At 41.1% G+C, this 21,329-nt stretch overlaps 2 protein-coding genes across 10 annotated transcripts in view; one reads left to right on the top strand and one right to left on the bottom strand.

Moving 5' to 3' along the window:
- Positions 1-21,329, top strand: part of LOC105089138 (cytidine monophosphate-N-acetylneuraminic acid hydroxylase) — a 216,514-nt gene that overhangs the window by 11,129 nt on the left and 184,056 nt on the right. For all 5 annotated transcript variants that reach the window (XM_031435103.2, XM_064476250.1, XM_064476248.1 and 2 more), the window contains exon 2: positions 11,159-11,294. The gene's annotated coding sequence lies outside the window, so the exon portion shown is untranslated. The remainder of the gene's footprint in view (positions 1-11,158; positions 11,295-21,329) is intronic.
- The window catches only part of CARMIL1 (capping protein regulator and myosin 1 linker 1), a 281,077-nt gene that overhangs the window by 192,414 nt on the left and 67,334 nt on the right, over positions 1-21,329 (bottom strand). The window lies entirely within an intron of this gene.

Raw genomic sequence — 21,329 nt, 5'->3', positions numbered from 1 at the left:
AAATGTACCTAGCCATGACACATGGTCAAATGAAAGGTGAAACTTCCAGTCACACAGCTCTGAGCCACCCTGCGGACTTGGTCCAGGCAGAAGCCAAGCAGGACAGTGAGAGGTTTGCAGAGCATGTCATACAAGGCAGAGCTGGCAGAAGCAGACCTACTTAGCTTAAAGGAGAAAAGACACAGGAATGACAGGAAGAGTCCTCGAAGATTGACAGGGCTGCCTATCAGAGGGAGCAACCTTGTTCTCTGTGAGCCAACTAGGACCAAGGTGTAAACATTCAGAGGAAGGAACATTTTAGCTTCATATTAAAAAAACAACAAACAAACAAAACAAAATAAAACAAACAAAAAAAATATCAATTAGAGGTTGTGAAAAGAAGTGAACTCTTTTAGAAGTTCTCTCACCATCCACAGCCTTGTGAAGAATGTGTGCAGGGTTAAACCAGGTCCCCTCAAAAGGTCCTGTACAACTCCAATACCCTGGGATTCTAGATCCCATATCTACCGACGTGATGGGTGTCATACAGACCAGGGGTTAGCAATATATGACACGCAGCAAAATACCACCGTACAAAATGTGATGGCACACACACACGCTGCCTAGGGTGAATCACCAATATTCATCAAACTAGAATTACGTAGTTAGAACTAATTTCCAACTCTATTATCGAGTCTCTCTCAGAGACTTTGGAAGAAGGACATGATACTTCAGGGACAGATGTTTTAGTTCAAGTTATGATGCCAAAATTGAAGGGCAACATGATTTTTTAAATTGTTCAGCTATCCCAAACTCCTGATTCTGTACTAACAATGAGACCTGGGGCCCCGTCATTGCATCTCCAGGGATGTCAGTGCCCCAGAGAACCTGGACTGCTGTCAGCATGGTAGCCACCTGCTACACGTTCCTTTTGGAGCCTTTGCGTGTGGCTAGTGCAACAGAGAAATTTTTAACTTAAATATAATTTTAATTATATCTCATTGTAATTTAATACTATACAATTTATTTAAGTCATTAAATTTAAACAGCCACACATCACCAAATGCCTATTGTACTGAACAGTAAAGCTCTAATGATTCCTTAAAACTCTTGAGGGAGAGAGTGAATTCAAGACCAGATTCATTCAACCCAACATCTTGTGTAAGATCTCAATACCACATAGGCAGCTGTGAGAGAAAGAAGAGGGAGGAAATTCTGAGATCCAACAGCAGAAGATGACTAGGGCTCCTGCCAACTATTGACTATCCAGTGATCATCCCCCCGAGATTCTGGGAGAGAAAGCCCAGTAGTCCTTTATCCTTTAATGTCCGGAGTTGAGTTCCATATTCAAGTAAGGTAGTGTAATTACCAAAGTTCTCCAGATGGATGACCTGCGAAGTGCAATGCCCTGTTGGTGGGAAATACCACCAGCCAGCAGTACCACCAGCCACCAGCCCATAATAAGAAGACATTAGTGAATTATAAGTGAAATATTTGCAAGTAATAGTGAGTAATTAGTGAATATCATTGAAATATAAAGTTCACTGCAGAGTACCAACCGCTAGCTCTAAATGAGTTAAATATCTCTTATAAAAGTATATCATCAGATTTATTTTAGGTTTATCTGCTTGTTTCAAATCAATTTATACAACCAACCCTAAAAGCCCTTTCTCTTCTATGAAAACATACAAATCATAAAGCCAAAAATTATGACTCTCTCAAGAGCTGGCTAGGTTATTTCTTTAAGAAGTGTAAAGAGTCTAGAAAAACTCCCTTTTAAAAAATTGCCAGATAATGTTAGTAAGAGGCTTATTCCAGAGCTTTAGGAGAAATTGGAGACAAATCTACTACCATATATTATTAACATTAACCATTACAGCACTGGAAACTGAGACCTCAAAAAAGCAAATTTGAAAGGATAGGGAACTAAATCACAAAAACTACTTTTAGAAAAAAGTTCACAGCCTATCTAGGAAATAATAATTATTATTATTATCATTGTCATCATTATTATTATAGTACTCTACTTTTGCAATATTTATACATTTTTTTAAAGTAGGTAATGGCTACCAGGAAAATCTTTACAATTTACAAACCAATCATCTGTTTAACAACTGACTGGACTGCTTTCTAGCCTATAGCACAACACCACTGGCTAGTCCCCACAGAAGAAATTCTCTTATGCAGAAAACTCAGATGCCTGCTTGCTGATTCTAATTCCTAAACTGCATTCTGCTGATACTGCATACCACTCGTAATTATCATGAGTCCTACATTCAGAGAACAAGGCAGACGAAACATCACTGCTGCTGCCCATTGCCAGCATTAGCTTGCCTTTCCCTGCTTAATTGGCTCTGATCACTGGGCAGGACACTGAACTCACTGCCTTTTCTTTTCACATGCTGGACTCAAGAGTTCCCAGCACCAACTAGTATTCATGTTTCAGAGTGTCTAGAATAAAAAACACTGATACTCCACTCCAGCAATTACTCCATTTTAGACTTTAAAGAAAAGTGATCAATTACTTCCAATCTGACTTCAGCAGTTAGCATTTTTTAGAAACTTGACTTAAAGATAACTTGAAATTATAAATATAATATTATACACACACACATATAGTGGACAGTACCATAATTTTAAAAATTTAATGGAAGGCTGAAGGAAGGGCAGATTCTTTTAGAGTTGCCCATAGACCTTGTCTGAGCCTGCTTGGGCTGCTATGACCAAATACCCTAGACTGAGTAGCTTAAACAACAAATGTTTATTTCTCACAGTTTCAGAGACTGATAAGTCCAAGTTAAAGGTACCAGCCAATTTAGTTTTGGGGTTTTTTTTTAATTTAAGTATAGTCGATTTTCAATGTTGTGTTAATTTCTGCTGTACAGTATAAAGATTCAGTTGTACACGTATGTGTATATATATATAGGTCCTTTTCATATTCTTTTTCATTATAGGCTATTACAAAGTACTGAATATAGTTCCCTGTGCCCATACAGTAGGACCTTGTTGCTTATCTATTTTATATACAGTAGTGTGTATCTGCAAATACCAATTTAGTTCTTGATAAGAGCCCTCTTCCTGGTTTGCAGATGGATGGTTTCCTGCTGTTTCCACCCAGAGCAAAGAAAGAAAGAGCTAGCTTTCTGGTCTCTTCTTATAAGGCACTAATCCCCATCATGAGGTCTCCACCCTCATTACCTAATTACTTCTCAAGGGCTCACCTCCAAATAACATCACATTGGGATTTAGGGCTTCAATGTGTGAATTTGGGAGAGCACAAACATTTGGGCCATGGCAGACTCCCCATAAGGAAGTGTTCCTCTTGTCTTCCACATTAAGATCAGCGCATTTCCAGGAGGGAGGGTATCCAGGGGTGAGAGAAACACAGTGCATGGCATAGTTCCAGGCCCCTGCAAATGGCTGATGAATGTTGTATTTGCAAACATGGGCATGTGGGTTTCCCCAGCATGGGGGAGGGAGGAAATCCCCAGGAATAAGGAAGGAAGCTGAATTCCCCTTCAGTTAGTTGTTTCTATACTTATAGTAAAGCCTGCCATGCGTAAGTAGAGAAATACACATCTAAAGACGAAAACAATGCCATCGCCTGGCTAATAAATCCCCTGGAAATCTATAGTATCACTGTAACAGGAAGCTTCACTCCTATCACAGAACTTCAGCTCTTTGAATGAGAGCGGTCATCACCTTAAGGAACACTGGCCTCTCAACACTCTCCAGCCTTGTCTCCTGGAGTTCTAGAGAACCACACCAAATGTAACATCTATCAGCTTGTAGACATCAAGTCTGTTTCCAAACACCTGCAGACACATCACAGGTGTGATGCTACAATCACAACATGATTCATATGGGTCTGGGGGCCCCACACACTTGAACGCAGCGCTCGACTGTCATCCACTCAAGGTCCTCTCCTTTTTTTTTTTCTTTATGAACATGCTTCCCTTGTTTCATTTTCATCCTTCCAAAGATATCCAAAATGATAGAGTCCACTTGCTAACTAACAGCCAGAAGTCAAGAAGTCATTAACCACTAGGAAAAGATGCCCAGACTCACATCTGGTGATTATTCTCCAGTTCATACAATGCCTGTATGTTTACATTTTCCCTCCAAGGCCTCATTTTTGTATGAAAAATGTTTTTATTGTAATTACAAAGTCATCATCATCCATATGTATAAGCTGGCTTATTTTGATTTGAAGTCACTGCAATCAAGAAACAAGTCACTTCAGGTTCCAGCCCTCAAGCTCTGTCATGTTGAACATCTTCATCAGTTGAGTCTCAAGAATGGCTTGCTGAGTTGAACGAAATGCCCCCAAGTAGGAATTCCAAACTCTGCATCTTCAAATCCCAAAGATGGCTATAAAAATCATAGCTTGAAAAGCTGCTGAATTGCAGAATACATATTGCTAGTTAAGAGTTTGTACATCCCCCATTTAAGGAAGTGTAGACCTCTTAGAAAATTCAGAACCATTTACATTAATGCTTCATTGGTCTTGAAACAGGGATGATGTGCATAGTGCTTGATAAACTGAGCTATCTGTTTAGTCCCAGACTTTTATGTTTGTGCATATGCACTTCAGAATTATTATTTCGGGGACTGCTAAAGAAAAGTCACAGCCCAAATGCTGTATTTGCTTACTGTTTCGTGTATCCCAAGAATTTTTCAAATGTGAGTCTACAAGTATGAACACTTAACTTTACTTGAACCTAAGTATATTTTAAAATGTCTAGACTGCCCTTGCTAATGAAGTAAAAGGTGATATAATATTCTATTATCTAATCCCATATGTCATGTTGTCTAGTATTATCTAGATATTGTATCATCTAGTATTGTCAGGATTCTCATCTGTTGCTTATTAATTTCATGTCAATTCTGATTGATTTTCAAAAGTACGTCAATACTAATGGCCAATGTGTATATACTATTTACTATGCACTGGACCTTAAGCATTGCTTATATTAACTCATACGACCCTCGTAATGACCCTAGGGGGTGAGTACTATTACTTCTCCAACGCCTCTGGGAGTTTTCATTTGTTTTTGTTTCAAAATTCCTACTCCTAAACTTTATCAGCAAAGTTCAGGTATCAATAAAGATCAGAGGAATCACAAAATAAATTTCATGCCCTTCTATCAGACCACCTTATTTTGTACTGCAAATGATTGATATGATTGGTAAAATACTGAAGTGTATTAATTCTTGGGCTATTTGCCCACAAGCAATGTCCAAGGGTAATGTCACCCCTCAGTATGTGTGACACACACCCAGCAGATACATCCAGGCATGGAGTTACCCATACTTGGGAGAGTAGGAACTCAAACCAGAACAAGCCCATGGACAACTTGCAATCCAATTTTTTATATGAAATATTAATCTCATCACCTTCTTTACCAAATCTAACAAATGGCAAGTCAGACTGAAGTTTCACTCTCTTCCCACCTCCCCACTCTCTAGCAGAGGTGCTAGCGAGCAGGAAAATGAGAGTCTACGGCCCAGGATAAACTACAGACTAGAATAACCAGTCTTTGAAACCTCAAGAGCTGACTTATTAAAACTTCACTAATTGGCACCACAGAAGAGGCCTAAAACCAAGATAAACTATCACAAATCAATTTATTCCTTTAAAAAACAAGCCTATATTCCAAAGTTTGTCCTGATCACAAATCGAAACCTCTGCAATTTACTTGGTATTAATAACTTCCAGAAGTCTTATTACTATTTCTTTTGTTCTCTTATTCCAAGGGCCTAGAACAGAGCAGGGCACACAGCAGGTGCTCAATAAATGTTTACATAATGAAACATATGAATGAAGAGTTCAGGTGCCTCAGCATTCCCTGGGTTTCCAGCCCTTGGTCCCTGAAAACCACACTGCACAAAAATACCAGAGGGACTTTTCCAGAACACAAATAGATCTATGCTGCTCCACTGCCTGGATCCCCGTCACAGACCTCCCCACACCTCATCAGCAAGCTGAACAGACCCAGCTCTGTCACAGAGCAACTGTGTTCCATCTCCAGCCCATGAAATTCCCCATGGGGTCCTCTCCTCCCTTCCATCCACCGGATGCCTAGCTGACTGTGTTCTCCTGAAAGGCTGCACATATCTTTATCCCTGCACTTCCTGGCTCAATGTTACCATTCCAGTATCCCACTGCCCCCCAAGCCTAGGAGCTCTCTAAGGGAAGATTATCTTAGTAATCACTATATCTCCCAGCATCTGGCAAAGTATTCAAAACACAGTAGGTATCAATAAATGTTTACTAGGTACTTGGTTGGATGAATGGAAGGACAAAATCAAACAGGATTACATCTTTCCATAAAAATCGCAGGCAGCCATGCTTTTGAGGATGACGATTTCAGACTTGCCAAGAGGGAAAGAAAACAACCATGAATGGATTATGTAATAACATACTCCCCATCAGTAGCAGTGATTACAGAATGGATACTCATCACGGAAGGCAGTACCTGCTGGGACTTTCACTTAATTTCTCACGGCAATGACGTATGGACAACCCTAAGAAATGAGAGATGAAGTGATAGCTACACATTTATGGGTTCCCTGCTCCAGAGGTACCATTCTGAAAGCCAATTTACAAGTAGAAATGATTTTCAGCCAATCCTTTTGCTAAGGAAAAACTAGCCAATGTCCCCACTGTGCCAGGCAGACTTCCACTCAGATGTGGAGGGGGCGGGGCTGGCTCATGGCAGCCTCAACCATCACCCAAAGCAATCCTACCCTCCTATAGATGAGAAAGCTATCAGAAACCTAACTACCAGGTGTGCACTGGGCTGGCATTGCAGAATTCAGTGAGTTCTGATTTAGCTTTAGCTAGAATCCAAACACTGCCCCCAAGTTTTTGGCTTCTCTTAATTGAGGCGTCACCTTTGGCACAGGTGCTGAGTGCTGCTGGACCCAGGGGGACCTGAGCGTCACCACTGGAAAAACCGACAAAAGACAAGAGCGTTTGTTTTTGCTACATCTGAGCTGTGCTAGGGAAGGTCCCACCATGTCATCTGCCCTTCAGGCTTTGTCCCCAGATAGAGCACTGGCACAATCAGCCTTCACTTCTTGAAAACAAACATTCTAAAATCCTGTATCTCTAAAACAGAAAATAGATGGGAGGTACATGGTACTATTCTATTTTTCCAGGTATTTAAAACTTCCCATCATAATTTGTTCTCGAGAAATTTTCCATAGTAAGTTTTTAAATATATAAGCCATAGTTTTCTATCTCAGGACTTTAATTCCAAGGTAATCCAGACAGAAAAAAGTAAGCGATTTGCTTATTGAAGGGAAAAATATCAAAATACTAACAACAGTAGATTTAAACCTAGATTTCATCCCACCTGGAATAGAGTGACTCAATTCATGTCACCAGAAGCAGAGAAGACCACACTCTTCTCTATTGATTGTTATATATTTGTGGAAATTGTTTGTGCCTTTGAAATACATTATTTGTGTTTTCCATTTCTAAAATACTTTAGATAGGTATGCTGCTTTTCTTCTACATCTATATATGTTTAAAGCCTTACACAGACATTCCTTGGCATCCTTAAATGCCACAGTCTGAGCCCAGCTTATTCCCAGCATCTGACCCTTCATGACCCCAAAGAGACAAAGCAGAATTGCCCTCTACTTCAAAGCAAGCCACTATTTCACCAAAACAAACAATGGCCTTTACTCTATTTTTTAGGGGAATATATAAATGGCTGCCACTGATACATTTTTATATTCACTCCATTGTATTTTCACTACTGACATACTCTGCCAACTGTATTTGTCAAAATGTATCTATTTCTTTTTTTTTTTTCTTTAATTTTCTTCCCTCAACCCCAAGTGCTTCCTCTCGCCTCATGAAATCTACTAAGGTAGTTCCCTGGGATTTTTTTTTTTAATTATGTAAAGTAGAAAGAGATGAAAGCCCCCTTTCTTCTAAAGCCTTTTCCAAAGTCACCTGAGCCCAGGTCTTTCTCATCTTAAAGCCACGTCTGCTCCCTCTTTCCACCTGCCTCTTGCATTTTGTCGATGAAACAAACAACCCCTCGAAAGCCACACCTTCCCATGCCATTCCCCTACTTAGAGAACAACCTTCCCTCCCTCCTTTACTCCATCTCATGTCAATTTCAGGTCCCTGTCCAATCTCGAAGTGCTCCACGGGCCCCTCACTTGGGGTCTAAGAACTCCATATCCCACACCCACTTGGACTTTGGAGCCTTCTCCTCATGAACTGCTAAACAACTCCACCCAGTCTGCAAGGGGCAGAATGGCTCAGGTCCAAAGAACACTCTGGGAAGGCAACCAGAGACAGGACAATTTTTTTATACCTGTGTATTTTGTCACTATTAGACTATTACCCTCTGCAATCTGGCAGGGGCTGGTCTGTATCTTGGTAAGGAAAGCTGACAGAAATTCAAAACATGAATTAAGTTGACTGAGTAAAAACTACAAAGAGCAGGAAAATACATAACCTCTTGAATCATCACGATTGAGAGTTCTGGCGACTAAGTTACTAAAATAAACATTTTCACCACTCGTAAATTCTTTGAGCAGGCTTTCCCTAACAATACACAAATAAAGAGAAACAAAAATACAAGAGTCCCAAATGGATATACAGTAGAGAGAGAAAAGACATGTTCCCCTAACAAGTCTCTTTCATGATGCTGGTTCCTTGGTATGTTGAGCCATACGTATCCACGTGGTCCAAGGCACAGGGCCCACATTTGGCAACAATGTTGCACTGTCTAGACTGTGGCTCCCTCAAGGAAAGGTTTGTGCCTAAACTATTTGTGAATTTCCAATGACCTACACAGTGCCTGGTACAAAGAAAATACTCGTATAAAAATGTTGTTTAATAAAGAAAGGCTTGTTTTGAACCTTAGACTTTTGATTAAAAAAAAAAACTATAGAGGAAGATGTTTGGGGTTTATTTACAAACTCATTATTAAACATGAAGTTTAATCCAAACAATATGATTCAAGTTTTGGCAGAGTTCATTATCTGGAAATGGTTGTGACTTACCTAATTTTAATTTTCCACTTAATTTCTCAGTCCAACAAAATCTCTTTCAGGGCAGGGTTAGCAGACTGCTTCAAAGAGCCAAATCTGGCCCATTATCTATTTTTGTAAATAAAGTTTTATTGCAAATCAGCCACATCCATCTATTTATCTCTTGTCCATAGTGGCTTTCACACAATAAAGGCAGAGTTGAGTTTTGCCACAGAAAATTGACTTGTAAACCTAAAATATTTGCTATCTGACCCCTTTATAGGAAAAGTTTGCTGAACCTGCTTTACAGCATCATGTAATACTTAATATCTAATAAAATGTGGGGGTTTTTTTAAATAACTTGGAAGATATACTGAGCTAAAGTTATGTTAATCGAATATGCTGTTTACTTCTGGTCATTACGGTTTTTTTAATATCCTCAAAATTGAAATCTACCAAACACATGCCTTAAAAAAAAAAGAAGCCTAATGATAAGAAAAATATTTTGCCACCTAATTTATGCCACAACACACTTAAAGCTTTTGAGAGCCCTTCAAGAGTGGAATACATTCCATAGAGGTAAGAAGGTGGGAGGAGGACTGCACAGAGAAGTTAAAAAGAAATTTAAGGCTACATAAATTGAATCAGGGTCCAAGACCACACGACATCTTGATCTCTCCACATATTGCAAATGCGGCATTTAAGAAGAAGAGGTCTGAGTAATCTTAAAGAAGAGAAGAGAAAAAAAAAATGGCAGAGAGCACAAGGGAGTGTTTTGGTTGGGTAAATTGGCTTAACCAGGCTAAAAGGCTATCAGGCTATCACAGAAAAGTGCCTTTAGGGGAGTACGCAATCCCAGCCCTATGCAGGGGACCTGCAGTGAAGACAAGATGAAGAGAACAGAGGCATTTCACCCTGGCCTGTACCCAGCACACCAGACAGTTCACTCCACCTGGCTTTCTGTCACTGGAAAGAAGGCAAGCCCTGGAGCCCCTCAGGCCCCACCACCTTCCTATTCAGCCTCAGTGCAAAAGGGTCTCCTGCCAGCTGGGAGGTCTCACCCTCCTCTGAAAGAAACTTGTTTATTCCTACCAAGCCCACCTTCATCCCTCTTCCATCTAAATTCCACCCATCTGGTGGGGGAAGGTGTAGCTTAAGTGACAGAGCACATGCCTAGCATGGGCTGGGTTCAATCCCTAGTACCTCCATTAAATAAACAAACAAACAAACAAACCTAATTACCTCCAACCGCCACCCCTCCCCCCAAAAAAAGGAAATTCCACCCATCCTTCATGGTCCCATTCAAAATCCCAACCAGTGCACCTGAAACACTCAAAGGGACCCACTCACAAGGACAATGGTGCCCCTGGAGTTGTGCAACATGGTGGCCCCAATCCCAGCTCCTCCATAAATTCTCTCCCATCCACATCACAGCACTGATATTTCCTCTCTTTCCTAAAACTCTCCATGTGTCTTATGTCCCCAGTGGGCTCTAAGTTTCTAGAAGGCAGAACATGCATTGTATGTTCTGTCCATGCAGAAATCAATAATGACACTAACAACAAATAGCACTTAGGGAGTCAAGCCCTGTGCTAAATGCTTTGCGTCCATCATCTTAGTTAATTCTCAAAATAATACTATGGGTCAGCATCACCACCATTTTCCAGTTTTCCAGATAAGGAAGCTGAGATTAAAATGTGAAATTCACCAGAGGCCATACAGCTTGAAAGCGACTAAAGCAGGATTCCGACTGGAGTCTGGGTGACTCCAAGTTCTGTGTCCTTAAATTACACTCTAATTTTGACCCAGAGGGTACTCAACAAAACCTGCTTCATGAACCTAAAGTCTGCTTCAACCCTTAGCTGGCCCTTCTAGAACCTTGGAACAGTGGTCAAAATGAAGGGTCTCCTCTCCTTTACCTTCCCCCTCCTACCCTCTGTAAGAAGGGGGATGAAGTCAATTGAAAGCAGTCCGCTCCCATTCTGAAATGGAAATTACATACTTAGAAAAACATTAAGAAGGTCCCTGGGGGAGCTGCTTTCAAGTGTGTCATTATATGCATAATGTAATTATATGGATACATACTTTATCACTGTTTCCTAATGAGGTTGGCAATGAGAGGAAAACTTGGCATTTGATTCTTAGTTTAATGTGCTTGTTTTTCTGCTTACTGTAACAGCTTGCTGGGGGAGCACTGGAGAGAGAGTCTGCTAAGCTTTAAGAGAGGCAGCAAGGTAAGAACAGCTCCCTGTGGACGTTCCCCATACGGAAAAAGGCCAAGACTGGAACCGCCGTCAGGACAAGGCGTATCCAAGGTAAGCAGCATCCTTCAAAGATGGCGAAAACCTTGATTGCAACCTTCCTACCTTCCAGGAAGATTCTGAGCTTTCAAAACAAGGGGGTGAGTGGGAGGAGGGAGCCACCGCTGCTGAATCTGAAAGCACCTTTCAGTTTTCTTGCAAGAGTTCCCACGTCCAGGGGGGAGAAGCAACATCTCCCGTACAAAGCAGGCACCACAGAGGCAGCAGAGCCCCAGGCTGGGGCCCCGGCCAAGGAAAGCTCTCCTGGTGAAAGCAGCTACTGTCAGCCTAAGACCTGGCCCCTCTGAGGGTGGGAAGTCAGCAGCTTATTGGGGAATTCGCCACCTGGAAACAGAGCAAGTGAGGAAGTGGTGAGTGAAAGATGGCAGATGGGATGGGGTGAGGGTGGGGGCAGAAGCTACACCCAGACAGCTGTGGTGTCAGAAAACGGCAGCAGCCAAGCGGTGTGGAAACAGGAGTCTTAGCATCGGGGTCACTGAGAAGCAACTGCCGTCATTTCTGAAATCACTTAATCAAAGTACGGCATTACATTCAACTGTTAAGGTAGACTTTACATAAGGATGATCCACAGGTTGGGAATAAAACTAAAACCCAAGACACTAAGCCTTGCTCTAGTGGTGTCAATGCCCAGGGCCGTGCTTATGAGTAAAATCAGGTTATAATGAGCTTTCCCATCTGGGACTTCCAACAAGTGGTCCCCAGAACAGGGTCCAAGACAGACCCACCCAATATTTAAATCCAGTTTTTAAAGAAGGCCCTGTATGGATACCAGACTTAGTCATTTGAGCCAAAGAGACTCCTAAAAATTCAGAGCAGCCTGGCTCCTTGAACTCCTACATTATTGCAAAAAAAGAAAGAATGTATACTCTCATCATGTAAGGGTTTTTAAAACTCAGCTAAAATAACTGGCAAATAGGACCACATGAACTTTTCCTTGCTAAAATGAAAAATAAATAAATAAACCCTCCTAAAAGAATGCTTCACTATAATTCCTTACTATTAACCAGTAACTGTACCATTCTATATGACAGGCAGGTCCATACAATGTATTTTGGCTGATTCAAAGTTTGGGTCAAAACATGAGTCTGGGAAAAGGGACCATGATATTCATATATATGTGAAGAAAGGCTGCAGGCAAGCAAAAGGCTCATTAATTACACATTTAGACATTTCAACTGTTTCTGAAGGGCGGACAGAGCACTTAGGAGTGAAAACTGTGGAATTTAAACATTTTAAGTAGGAAGATGTGCAGATTATCAGATAGTTCTCCTGTTCTTGATTCTGCCACATCATTTTGCACATCTGGTGTTCCGTGAGATTCTCAAATCATGTCTGTTTTGTCTCCCACATTGACTGCCCACCTTTGGTTTCCTTTGGAAACACTGATCTGTAGACAGCTGGTGCTTATTAGGTGCTGTCTGCTCAATGAATTCGAAGAGTGATGGACTGAGCTCATTTAACCCAAATGGCTTTATAATTCCATCTCAACCTTCTCTCTGCAGCCGCCTACTTTTGCTAGACAGGGTAATGGAAATTATTTCAAGAAATGGGAAAAGTGTGATTTAAGGAACTCCTCTGAGCTTATTTCCCTTGGGGACAAGGACAGCTAGCTAACTATGCTTGGAAATTAATTAAGTGGTGTCTGACCTCTGTTAGTTATTTAAATTTGGCAATAACTTGACTAACAAAAGAGAAGGTGTTCAATCAGCTCGAGTGAACATTAGGATGCCCTGCTTTCGGCAGAGCCAATGATTGAACTCGCTGCACTTCCCTCACGGCTGTCCTCACAATTTTCTTTAATGTTCGGCTGACATAGAAGAGTCTGAATCCAGTACACCAAAGGTGCTTTGGGGGCGTCTGTGGATAATGAAGGGAAGTGTGAGACGTGGGGGCCTGTCTCAAAAAATGAATAATTTTCATGCTGCGATAATACTCTCCCTTAACTCTTCCCTCTCCAAGCTTTCTCCTCCTGGCATTTTTTTTTTAATTGAACTCTAGTTGACTTTAATATTATATTAGTTTCAGATGCACAACATAGTAATTCAATACTTTGTAGATTATATTCTATACAAAGTTACCATAAAATGCTAACTATATTCCCTATACATGTATAGACATGACATCCTTGTGACTTATTTCATACCTAGTAGTCTGTCCCTCTTAATTCATCCCCAGCCTCTATCTTGCCCCTCTCCCCATCCCTCTTCCCTCTGGTAACCACTAGTTTGTATCTGTGAGTCTGCTTCTGTTTTGTTATAATTGTTTTGTTTCTCAGACTCCACATATAAGTGAAAACATTCAGTATTTGTCTTTCTCTATCTTTTATATTTCACCAAGGGTTTAACCCTCCAATTCCATCCATGTTGTCACAAATGGCAAAATTTTCACTCTTTTTATGGCTGACTATCACTCTGTTGTGTATATATACTACACCCTCTTTATCCATTAATCTGTTGATGGACATTTTAGGTTGCTTCCATAGCTTGGCAACGGTAATAACGCTGCTATGAACACTGGGGTATGGGTATCTTTTTGAATGAGTGCTTGTATTTTCTCACGGCATTCTTAACTCATATAGGACCAAGTGAAATGTTCACACAGCCACAACACAAAGAGCTGGAAATGCTGCAGGCACTGGTGGGAGAGGGTGCTAGTCCTCCCCTACGAGGCCTTTTCCAGGCACAGTACATCACTCTTCCTGCTCCCCACCGGCTGCCACACCCCAAACTGCTCCCCAAACCACTAAAACAGTCCCAGGGCGGCCAGACCTTCATCTGGCCCAGCAGCTTCCAATCCCACCCTACCCTGCAATACTGTTGTACAGACAGCATTGTATTTTTTCAACCGGAGTATCTATTACCTAAAGTATCCCTAGAGCAATATTTGTTTCTCTTTCCATTCCCAGCAGTAAGATAAACAGCCCCCCAAAGAAACACTGAAACCAAAAGTTTACTTCCATCACAGATCCTCCTCCAAATGCTCTGCGCACTAGACCACACCCTCCAAATCAAAACAGTGGCACAAGCTTCCAGAATGGATGAGGGAAGAAATCAATTTTCACAGTAGCGGCCAACATGTGAAAATACTTTCATTGCAAAATTGAAGAGTGTAGCTCACCAAATACATGCCGGCGTGCTAATGTGACTAATTACACAGGTGGTTGTGCAAACACTGAACTCATGCTTCAATTTGGCAGAAGGATAAACACTTCCAGGATAGTTTGCAAGGTTCAATTACCTAGATCTGCTGGTTAATTTCCTTTTCATCTGAAAAAGCTCCCCCAAAGTCAATCATTTTCTCAACAGAACAGTCACGGCAAGAAACATGTTCTACACAGGAAGTTAAAGTATACGCTTGTACTAAACTGACTCAACATTTTTAAATGAGCATCTTACCAAGAGCTGACCTGTGCAGACATGATTATTCTATTGTATCCTACAACTTAATTCAAACAAATCTTTACTCTTGAAAACGTTTCTTTATTTGAATAATATCTATTATCTAACATGTGCCAGGCACCATTCTAAGGTGCTGGGATACAGCAATGAATGAAATAGACAAAGATTCCTCCCCTTGGGAGGCTCACATTTTACGAGCGGGGAAAACAGTATAGTCCCATAAATCAGACACAGGGCATGTTAGATGTTGATCAAAATGTGATGGAGGAAAATAAAGCGAGTAAGGAGAATTGGTGGAGGGGTGGTATTATGATTGTAAATATCAGGGAAGTCTACAGGGAAAAGAGAACACTGTTCAGGGACCTGATGAAAGTTGAGGGAAGGAGCCAAGCCACCTGGAATCCTGGGAAATAGCTTTCCAGGCAGAGGGAACAGTGAGTTCAAAGACCCTGAAAGAGAAGCATGTCTGGTGGGTTCAAGGATCAACAAAAATCTACATTAGGCTAACTGTTTCATACTCTTGTTAAAGACCACATCACACATAGAAATTTCAAAAGGCTTCATTGTTTCCACTTCTGGAGTTTTCTCTTAAATAGACAGCATCTGACATGACTGTGATTCATAGAAATATATGTTTTGCTTTCCCACCATCCTTATGTGCACTGACAGCTTCCTGTTTGCAGTGAGTTAATTCCCAAGGGCTCTGGGAGTATGTTTAGCACCACAGCAACCAAAGCCAGCAGGCCGAGTACAGACAACACTTAGATACGCTGTAAGTCAAAGATGCCTATATATGGGTTCAAGCAATGGTGTACAAGAATATCTACCTTGTGGGAGGGATGTAACTCAGTGGTAGAGCGCATGCTTAGCATGCATGGCATCCCGGGTTCAATCCCAAGTACTTCCATTAAAAAAATTTAATTAAAACATCAAAAAATAAATTAAAAATAAATAATCTCTACCTCGACCCTCTAATACCACAACCATCCTTATCATTTGTGCTTGAGTGTCAAGATGGTGAGGCATCAGTACAGAAATCTCTGAAAATGCTATTAAGCTCAAAACAGAGCTGAAGGGGAAGAATACTCATCCCTGCACTTCCAAAATAATAATGTGATCCAATCTTCTTTCTTTAAAGTTACAATTTTAGAAACTGAAAAAGAAGCATAAGAACTCTAATTCTGAATACAAGGGAAAGAAAAGGAGAGCAGTGTATGTAAAAGAACAGAATGTGAATCCCCAGAACCCAGAGAAAGGTCAAGGCCAGAGAGAGGGAAGCCAAGGCTGAGAATCAGGCACACCTGGACCCCCTCCGTGGCTCACTCGCCATGCAGCCTTGAATATTCCACTCTACCTTCCCTACAGTGTTAGACTGTTGCAAAGATTGAAGCAGTGGATTAAAAGGGACCAGCATGTAAAAGGGCCAATCTCCAAAGGTTACTACTGTGTGATTCCATTTATAGAGCAGGCTTGAAATGACACAATTATAGAGGAGAACAGATTAGTAGTTGTCAGGGGTGGAGGGGAGGGGAGAGAGACAGTTGGCTATGATTACAAAGGGTACCATAAGGGATCCTTATAATGAAGCTGTTCTGTATCTTGTTTGCGGTGGTCACATGAATTGTCATAAATACACACACACGAGTACATGCAAACCCTTTGAATTCTTAGTAAGATTCATGACTGTATCAATGTTAATTTCATGATTGTGAAACTAACATTGTTTTGCAACATGTTATCACTGAAGAAAATGGATGAAAGGTGTACATGAATCTAGTTACGTCACATAAGGGTTTTTAAAAAACTCATCACCTTAAAAGAAAATGCCTGGCACATTATGAACACTCCGTAAGTGGTATATTGGGCAAGTTATCTGTCACCTATAAACCAGAACTGCAAATTCCTACTTCTTGCTTTGGGGTCTAGAAGAAATACTGACCACTGTCCCTGGGTGAGCACATTACGTGAGGGTTCATGCAATGGAAGTTATCACCACCATCATCTTTGGACCCCAGTTCTTCAAACCAATATCCAAGTGAAATACACACACCTTGAATATAACCAATGGAGAAACTTACTGACAGGAAGCTATTTGCCACACTATTTAATGAATATTTATTCTGTCTCTGAATAGCAAACACATACACACTAATACAAAAGAGGCCTCTAAAAAGGGAGAGAAAAAAATACTTTCATGGTCTAGAGCAGCATTTTCCAAAGTGTTCTCCAAGGAGCACTAGTTTCCTGAGATGCTCCAAAATAATACTAATAATAATACAAATTTTTAAATCCATGGTCAAGTAAGTTTGGGAAATACTACATATACTGTTCCCCTCTGGGAGCTCCAGGGGGAAAAAAAAGTCCCTACCAACTTCATTTAACCCATCTTTCTCCAAATTCACAAAATTATTTTATTATACCTACTGGCATCCTGAGAAATACACCCAAGGTCTAGAATTTTAAGTCATTCTACATTGGTCAGCTTCTCACTACCCAATTTCTTCGTCCATTATGTAATTTAGAAGAGAAATGGATGGTTTTTCTACAGTTATAACTACTAGTGAAGTAGTTATAACTGCCTGCAACTGGCCATCAATAAACGTTTGTTGAATTCGATTCAATGCAAGTACAATTCCAGGGAGACAACTCTAGGCATAGGAGAAGTAACTTTTCCAGGTTTAAGTCTCTCACTTAGTTAAGAAAACAAAAGTGCTCCTTTCTGGAAGTTCCTGAAAGTTTCTCCGAAACTTGTCTCCTCCTGAGCGGCAGCCACTTACAGCCCAAACAGCAGCTCACAATGTGATGTGATTCTGAGGAATAAGCCCATAACTAAAAAGATCTGGACTCAAAACTATAGGTCCTGAAATTATATCAGCTGGATGTAGGGCCTTTCATGCCATAAATAAGGGAGAAGCACTAACTGCAATTATTCCCGGGAGAGGGACCAAGTTAAATTTGTCATTTCACAAGGGTGACTTCAGCTTAAATGAATTTCAAATGTCAAAGAGTTTGCTGAGATCAGGCTTGGATGAGAGCAGGAAAAAGGTGAAGATCTTGAATCCTAGGGAGCAGCAGAGGAAGAAAGAGAAAAAGGGAGGCAGAAGGTATCAAAAACAGGCTTCATTTAATTCACAGGTCCATCAAGGCCAGAGACACTGCTTTACAATTACACATTTCCATTTATACAAATAATTCACACTTCAACTTGCAGAACTGTCAACCAACTGGAAAATTAAAAGAAATTAATCAGAATCATTTTAAGAGAATGAAATTCATCAGAACAATGAGTAAGAAACAAATATGAGGGCGTTTTAAAAAATGCACAAAGTATTTGAGGAACACACACTTCAAAATTAGCTCAATGACACACATGACTCCTACATAAAGATCTGGAAAAGAAGAATGTATCATAAACTCCTAACATACTGAAAAATGGTCTCAACCTCCAAAGGATAATAAAGGGAACTCACTGAGCATTCCACTCCAAGGCACACTCCTAATACTTTTAGGAGTATTTCCAACATGTCTGAAAACAAAATGGATTTCAGATAAAGCCTCAATTTAACCAGGAGAGCCATGCTTCCCAAAGACTCCAGGTCTCCAAGGCTGCTGTGTAGAACTGAGCAATGGTTTAGACATTCCATGACAGCGAATAATCCCCAAATCACAGGAATATTGCTGTCAGGCACATCCATTTCTCACATGAATAAGGCCAGGTCTAATCATAACACTTCCAATGAACTAAGATGGCAATTGACAGACGTCAATTTGACCCTCCACTCTGCTTTCTCAGTGGTCCTCCCCTGTGGCTCACAGGACCACATCTCTCCTCTTGGCAATAATCATTTGAGCAGCTTTTTCGTGGCTGTCTCAGCCTTCTCCTCTTCTTGGCCCAGAAAATATGATGGCCAAAAAAAAAAAAAAAAAGTTAAGTATTTTGGTTAAAAAATATTTCCCGGTAATTGAGCTGAAATTGACACAACAAAAAAGTGTTTACGGTGTAGCAGAGATTCCAGTGAGCATCCAGAACTCAGGGCCCCAACGAACTAAACAAATGGAAGATAAGAAAGTCAACAGAAAATGTCTAGTTCTGCCTGCGGAATCACTGAAAGCCCCTAAAGGTCAATGAAAGTGGTCTTACAAAGAGCTCAGGTATCTTTTCTATTCTCACTCCTTGCTGCAAGATGGTCTTTTCCTTCTGTCAGACGGAGAAATTCTTCTTTCCCTCCTTCCTTCCCTCCCCTAACTCATGAACACAGGAAATAGTGACTTTCCTAAACTCCTTTTAACAATGACGAAAGGAGGGCAAGTCGAGGTACTCTCTCCCTAATCCAGTGTTCCAGTAATAGGATTTTAAATGCTGTGCAGTTTTTAAAATAACATTAAGTGGGAAGACAATGAACAATGACTATTGTGGCGCCCTGCTCTCCCCACCCCTCGGAGAGGCCGACTGATGTCTCACCTGGAGGCCCCCATTTGGACACTGATGCAACTGCAAATGACAGGCCCTGCCTAAGTGCAGCAACACTGCTCCCTCCAGTTCATCCTTTAACCTGTCTAAGTTCATTCAGGTCAATAAAGTGAGGTTGGAGAACAAGTCAAACTTTTTTCATTAAAAAAAGAAAAAGTGCTTTTGTTTTTGTAGAAGACTCAATCTTTCAGTCAGACTTGGCCAAACCTTCCACTGACATAGTGGGAAATGATTGGCCCAAATACCCCCAAGGGAAAAGCCAGACTCAAAGCTTCAGAAATGCGGAAAAAAAGGCCTCCAGGTGGGCTTCCTGGCTCCCCAACTGTGCACCTCAGGGCCCGCATAGGAAATGAGTCCCATTTTGGTTTCTCTGTGGCCATAGCCAAGGAAGGCAATTCCAGCATCGGGGGAAAAAATCAGTATGCCCAAGAGCTCGAAGCCTGCCGGGTCATCAGAGCGCCTCCTCTCCGATGCCAAGCACAAACCCATGTGCCTGAAATGCTGGACTGAGCCAAGAGGCTGTGTGCCTGCCTCCAGGTCTCACTCTGCTGAGCATCCTCATGTTTATCTTTGAGCATCGGGCCAGCTTAATGGCTGATGCTTCTGCCTTCCTGGGTCTAGTAGCAAAGATCTGCCAGGAGGTACTCGCGGCCACGTGGAAAGCATCTCAGTGAGCTAAGGGATGCCAGCAAGCAAAGGAGTGTGTGTGCCTGAGAATGCAGCCTGCCCTGGAGTGTAATTGTCAAACACCAGCTCACTGACACTGGAAGCACGTGAAAGGCTTCTAGCAGCAGGACTGAGTGGTGTCAGCACAAATCAGTGAGTCCAAGTCCTTCCGGCTTCCCTTTCTGCCAGTATGGGAGAGTCTTAGCCCCTGCGGCTTTCACAGACCTCTGCCCAGCAGGAGACAGCCTTCCCTCTACAGCACCCAAGCAGCCTGTGACCACAGTGGCCAATGCCCACCCTGGCAGACAAGGACAGACCGTGACCCTGATGATAAATGCACACCCAGCAGAGAACAAATCAAACGGAGCATGATCCTGCATGCACATTTGGCTTCCAAAACTGGGTGAAACAATCAGTATTCTTGGCCATAGTGACCATATCATAAAACTGCCATCCTAAGAGATTTCCAAGCACAATGCCAGGTCACGTGAACTGCATGTGACTAACACATGATTGCTGTTCAAATCTTTGGATCCTCCTTGTGTCATATTTCTTAAATTGCTTATAGACTAAGTTCCGTTGTTTGGCAGTGCATTTCCTGGCATTATTTCTCAGAAATGCATGGCACACATTGCCACTGTTCGCTGGAGGACCAGCCTTAAACAATTTATGGATTCTCAGATAAGCAGCTAGAGACTAGTGATATCTACTTCAGAGATACATCACTTCCTTATAATGATGATTCTGTATGACCATTGAAGCTTATAGACTGGCTCTGCATGTCCCAACTTTACACAGCCTACAATATGTTTTACAAATATTGTAATGCTATACAGGTAATGTGTGATTTGATTAATTTTCTAACTTTTACTTCCTTTTATCTCCAGCATCTACTCTAACCCTCAGAAAATAGAAAAACCCTGTATATTTTTTATCACATTAAAGCAACACCTCTCCTACCTTCATATTCCCTCTTTGTTTCTACTGTCTATCTAATCTAACCAGAAGTAAAAGTATAAGACAATTACAATGCTTTACCCAGAAATGAAATCCATCTTTTATTTCATGGAAGAAAAATGACAACCAATATGCCACTGTCTGTTGATGTTTTCAAGGCAACAGCCAAGATACAACATAAGTTGAGTTCATAATTTAGTTTAGAAATGGTTGGTCCATGCACTGAACTGGCTAAGTTTTATTTTAAACCAGTATTAATTTTTTTTTACCAAAACGTTTTTTGGTTTTTTTTTTTTAAGTGCCTGTAAGGCACTGTTGGTACAAGTTAGTCTAAGTTGGTCTAAGTTTGGGGGTTAAAAGCTTACAACGAGCTCAATTTAACTAAAAAGATTCATCCTGCCCTGGCATAAGTCATAAAGCGTGTGATTTCAAACTCTGCGATGATCACACCAAGAAATTTAAAGCATTCATAACATTCCACCAAAAACAATGTGCCCACCATCAGTCCATCCCTGGGGAGTAAAGTTGAAATTCTTG

This window comes from Camelus dromedarius, chromosome 19, assembly GCF_036321535.1.
Source record: "Camelus dromedarius isolate mCamDro1 chromosome 19, mCamDro1.pat, whole genome shotgun sequence".
In the NCBI taxonomy this organism is placed as follows: Eukaryota; Metazoa; Chordata; class Mammalia; order Artiodactyla; family Camelidae; genus Camelus; species Camelus dromedarius.
This window is presented reverse-complemented; position numbering and strand designations above follow the sequence as displayed.